Source organism: Thalassophryne amazonica, chromosome 18 (assembly GCF_902500255.1).
Source record: "Thalassophryne amazonica chromosome 18, fThaAma1.1, whole genome shotgun sequence".
NCBI classification, from domain to species: domain Eukaryota; kingdom Metazoa; phylum Chordata; class Actinopteri; order Batrachoidiformes; family Batrachoididae; genus Thalassophryne; species Thalassophryne amazonica.
The window spans coordinates 6,315,545-6,321,544 of NC_047120.1; positions in this window are offsets into that span (position 1 = coordinate 6,315,545).

A 6,000-nucleotide genomic window follows, 5' to 3' on the forward strand; every position below is an offset into this window, starting at 1 on the left:
TGATGGGGAAACAGGATAGTCGGTGTTGACGAGCACAGAGGCACCAGCATGCCAGAGTCAGAGTCTAAAATGCAAAAACAAATGCTGCAGCTAGGCCGAGATATAAAAACTTTGACCGATTCCATCGCCTACAGGGATTCGGAGGACCAGGAGATTGGGAACGTCCACAAGTGCTAATCACTAAACTCCACTCTGACGGAGACAAGGTTAAAATTCTGAAGAGGGCACAGGACCATGCCCCGCTGAAATACAATGGGAGACAGTCGCGATTTTCCACGACTACATGATCAAAGTCGCCAGGGCTGCCTTTTCAGAAGTACGGAAAGAGCTCTGGGGACGGAAAGTTTGGTATGGCTTGTTTTACCCGGCTAGACTCCGGATCACTGTTAACGACCAAGAAAAGGAGTTTGTGTATCCGAAAAAGGCAATGGAGTACGTCCGAAAGCTACACACAGAGACTGAAGACTGATTATCCCGCTGTTTCACGGTAGGACTTAAGTCTTGCATCTTTGAGTAACTTTCTGACAGGAATTTTCAATATATTATCAATCAATGTCTTTACTTTGATCTCATTCTTCATATACACATTTATATACATGTTTCATTTAATATTACTCTCTTAGCTAATCATTGAATTGCTAAAGTAATTATATCCACTAAACTGTTTAAGTAATCATTAAACTGCTCACACGGAAAGATGAACACTCACATGGAAAGTGTGAGTGTAGACTATGTTTTTGCTAAGACCAGGGTTCTAGCTAGCGCAAACTTGCGTTACGGCCCGTTACGCTATAATTTTGGACCATTACGCTTATTTTGGACCGTTACGATTTTCAATACAGCATCTGTAACCAACCATTTCTGCAGCGTTACTCCAGTTTGAATTCGATTCAATGGCTCGTGGCTCTTTGATTCGCTGCTCTTCAGAAGCGGTAAGCAGCTTCTTAACCCCTCTGAAAGCCATTAAAATATAATGAGTCACTTTTGTGTGGATTAAAGTCACTAACTGGGAGTCTTGTCAAGAATCGTCCTCCGTTTTTTCACAGCTTCAAATGCTGTGCGGCTCTCTGCTGAGACAGAGCCCGTTCGGAATTAATAACTTCAAAATGAATCGCCGCTTTAAATAAAATGACACCTCTTACAAACGTTGCAATACAGACAAGAAACTATAATCGACTAAAAAGTTTTTTTTTCCTCCCAAAATGAGACGTCTGGCATTATTTATAAACCTGACCTGCAGCACAGTTGCAAGAGCTCAGCTCATAGGTATGGAAAGATGTTCACGCCAATAATAATGTCTGAAAGGAAATGCTTTTGACAAAAACTAACAGATTTTATTTTTGTTCATGTCCAGAGATCAAGGATCCACCATGTAGAGTTTATTATGTCCAGAGTTTAAGGATCCAGTAACCAATTTCATATTTATTTACTTTAAGACTCAATAAAATGCTGTTCAATTTCAATTTAATCAGCTTATAAAATGCCAAATTACAACAAAAGCTGTCTCATGGTGCCTCACACAGAACAGTTCAGCATAAAAAATTAAAATAAATAAATAAATAAAAATTTCAAATACCTAATTAAAAACAGAAGTAAAAGAATCAAACATAAAATAAAAACTACTCATAAGAAAGAGCATAAAAATAGGTTTTAAGTTTTAAATTAAAAATGTCCACGGACTCACACGGAACATGAAAAGTTGAAAATGTCTTCGGCAGACAAAATATACTACTCCTCTCATCTGTCTGGAAAGGAAAGGAAAAAGGGGGTCTCCGTACTCATTCACAGGCATGTCAATTTTATAAAAACATCTGTGCTCAAGGATATGGAGGGCAGATATATCCTAGTTAATGGGCTGATTGATGGCATAGAAGTATCCCTCATTAATGTATATGCACCAAATGAAGATGACCCAGGCTTTATTTAAACGCTATTTAACAAGTTATGCCGTGTTCACACCAGACGACACGCGAGCGACGGCAGTGACAGGTTGCCATGTAATCCCTATGAAAGGACGCGCTGTGGCGCCACAAAAGTTCAAGCTACACAATGCGCCGCGATGAACGCGAATAAAGCAACGCAATTTTGAGCGATTGGCGCATTTGTGGTGTGATATCGCATCGCGTTGCCCTCCTCCCCAAGTTGAAAAATCTGAACTTTATCGTCTTGTCGGCCAATCAGGGACTGGATATGTATTGACGTGGAGATGTCTGGAGCTTATACTTGATGTGGTCATGTCCTGTCCTTGGCAGCCAGCCTGTGAGCAGGACTTATGTCCCTTTTATCCTTCATTTCACAATTATGACAGAGTTTGAGGGGAGAGCGAGCAGCCGCACCGCTGCAGCGGCACTTTTTTTTTCACGTGCGTGCACACGAACGAATCGTCCATGAAGATTATTTCATTTATTAACGACATAGATGTATAATAAAACAAATGGTGACTGGTTTATAACACAATTATGACAGAGTTTGAGGGGAGAGCAAGCAGCCGCACCGCAGCAACTGCACCGCAGCAGCCGCACCGCAGTGAGTGCCTTGTATGGCAGCACCCTGACATCAGGGTGAATGTGAGGCATTATTTGTAAAGCGCTTGGAGCGTCTGATGCAGATGGAAAAGCGCTACATAAATGCAGTCCATTTACCATTTATCTACCAAGCCATATGAAACGCCACAGTGTAGCTGCAATATATTGTGCACCAATATAATAACACAATTTTCTGGCAGGTTTTAACAATAATAATGCATCACTGAAGTAAATGTGCATGGTGGAAAAGAATAAGCACAAGTAGGCCTAGGACTGGCCTCAAGTTGGAAAAGTTGTTCCCTGCCTTAGTGAGACTTCTGGCCCCAAGGAGGAAGCTGGTCTCTCATAGTCCAGACAGTAGGAGGTGAGTGCAGCCATAAGCAGGCACTCATGCACTCTCTGTCTGCATTAGATTCTAGATTTGGACATTCATGACAGGTGTTGCTCTGGATTTGAGCTCAATGTCATTTTTCAGTGTGAGGATCCAGGTTGAAGAGTGATGCCACTTTGGACAATATACAGTCCACATCTATATTTTCCCCAAATGGAAAATAGAGAAAACTGACAACAGGCTCTTTGGATGCAAAGTCAGTGAAGTGCCTGTCAAATTCTGACAAGATGCTCTGCATGTGATCATCATAACGTGCACTCTTATGATCCATGTTCTTTGCACTGGTACTTAAATTCTGTGTCCATGTGTGGAAAGTTCTGCAGGTCACACTGTTGCAACCTGCTTGATAGTGTATGTAATATGCTTTTAAACTTGCTTTCAAATTTAAAAGCTGTGCATATTCAGCATGATTTGAACGTTTCAGAAATTCTTTAATTTCAGGCAGAAGACCGTTCCAGAAAGGGCTGGACCAAAAGGCGCAGGACACGCAGGCGTGGAAAAGATTGCAGGAGTGTGCAGAAAACCTGAAAAACAAAATGCTTGTGTGCCGTGGTGGCTGCTGTATCGATTGTATTATGTTACTAAGCCATATACGAGGTCTGTTAGAAAAGTATCCGACCTTTTTATTTTTTTCAAAAACCATATGGATTTGAATCACGTGTGATTGCATCAGCCAAGCTTGAACCTTCGTGCGCATGCGTGAGTTTTTTCACGCCTGTCAGTTGCGTCATTCGCCTGTGAGCAGGCTTTTTGTGAGCAGTGGTCCACCCCTCTCGTCGGATTTTTATTGCGAATAAATGTCTGAACAATTTGGAGCTTTGCTGCATCAATTTTTTCCAGAAACTGTGAGAGACCTCCATGTGGTAACCATTCTGAAAATTCAAATGGCTTTCAGGGACGATTTTATGGGGATTACACAGATTAAGGAGTGCTTCAGCCGGTTTAAAGACCGCCCACAGCTGCTGAGAGCGCGCTGCGCTCCGAGCGCCGATCGACAGGCTGAAACCCCGCTGAAACAACCAGATCATTTCCAACGTGAAGACTTTGTTGATCCGGGACGTCATCTGACTTACACAAAAATGGCAGGAGACGTGGACATCAGTACTTTTTCGGCACATTCCACTGTTACAGGAGTTTTTTTCATGGGAAGAAAAGCGGACGGAAGCGCCACCGTGCCGCTCATGGCGCGGCACAAAACCACCTCCGTGTTGGTCTCACAGGACGACTTTGAGATGGCTTTCAGACGGCTGTCGGTGGGTTTTCAGTCGTGTGACTAACCGAGAAAGTGTGGATGAGCCTGGACATGCCAGAACATGTCCTGTGAGGCTTCATCATGGCGTTGCTTTGCGCCATGCGGCTCCACCGCTCCTCTCACAGTTTCTGGAAAAGACTGATGCCGCAAAGCTCCAAATCGTTCAGGCATTTATTCGCAATAAAAATCCGACGAGAGGGGTGGACCACTGCTCACACAAAGCCTGCTCACAGGCGAATGACGCAACCGACAGGCGGGAAAAAACTCACGCTTGCGCACAAAGGTTCAAGCTTGGCTGATGCAATCACACGTGATTTAAATCCATATGGTTTTTTAAAAAAACAAAAAGGTCGGATACTTTTCTAACAGACCTCGTATATTGATGTATAACACAAAACTGTCAAAAGGGGTAATAGAGATACGTGTAAAGATGATTGAATATATCATCAGAGCAGTAAACTGATCAGTCCATGTGAACGTTGCGCAGAACACTGCTGCGTTCAGGTACCGTTGGAAATTACAGGACTTTTTTGTTGTTTCAAACTCAGCAGTTGCTTGTGGCAGGTGTGTGGATTTTGTTTTATTTTTGGTATTAAAAAATCATTATATCCACACAAAAGATTAATTCTGGCCTATATAAGGTGCCTGAGCCCAGTGAAGCAGACCCCCCACCCACATAAAAAAAAAAAAATCCAAGCAAACAAGTGTAATTTCTGATGGTACATGAACGTAGCACCAGCGATCTGCGTGGTATTCACGCGGACTGATCAATTTACTGTTCTGATGATATAGGCAATTATCTTTACACATATTCATTACTCCTTCTGACAGTTTTGTGTTATGAGGTGAGCTATACTTTATTGATCTCACAGTGGAGAAATTATGTTTACACTCCACTTACCTCAGACAGCAATTAGTCCACAATTATTACTTGTTTACCATAATAATGGCACACATCAGAATTAAAGACAGCACATACACATTTGACATTGTTTATGTGCACTAAATTTGAAGAAATTCGTTATCCGAATTGAGGCAAGTGGGTGAAGGTCACGCAGAAACCCTGAGTTGCGCCACCGTCAGCTTGGGGGGGAGGAACGGGGAGCAGCAGCAGCTAAAACCATGCCGCCCCCGCAGAAGGAAAGGGGTGACGTGAGCAGGGGTGTGTGATGGGGGTAGGAGGGGGTGGGGAGAGGGAGTGGAGCATGCATCAGTCCTATGAAAAACAGTTTATTGTCTTTGTGGGTTGAGATAGGAAAAGAGCCAAATAATCACCAAGGCCTGAAGACATTCCTCTGGAGGAAAACAGTCGGGCAATTTGTCCTTCAGGCTTGATAAGCCTGCCGTGTTGTGGTTTGAGCAGTGAAAAACACTTTTTACAGCTTCACTTGAACAACCAAATCCCAATTATGAATTAAGAATATGAATTAAGAATATTCACCGGCCTCCGGTACCCTCCGGCAGAGGGTATTTAGCCGGGTTAGCATTAGAAGTTAGCATTGTATTTCTTGTGAATCATCTGAAATGCCGCTTCAAATTCCCTTTCTTCAGTAAAGCCACATTTACATTGCAGATAAGACAGATAGATTTGCCATTCGAGTAAATGAAAATACAATACAAGATGAAAATTATAATTTTTGTTATCCACCATAGAAGAACAGCTGTTCTACTCTGGTGTTTAACGGCAGCCGGCATCCTTGTTGGTGCATTGTTGCCACCTGCTGCATCAGTCTGTTATAGCAGCACTAAATCCTCTCGAGTCCAGTGACAGATTTTTTTTTTCCCCATGCGATCGACTGCAACTCAGCCCACAATTGACCAGTTGGGCACGC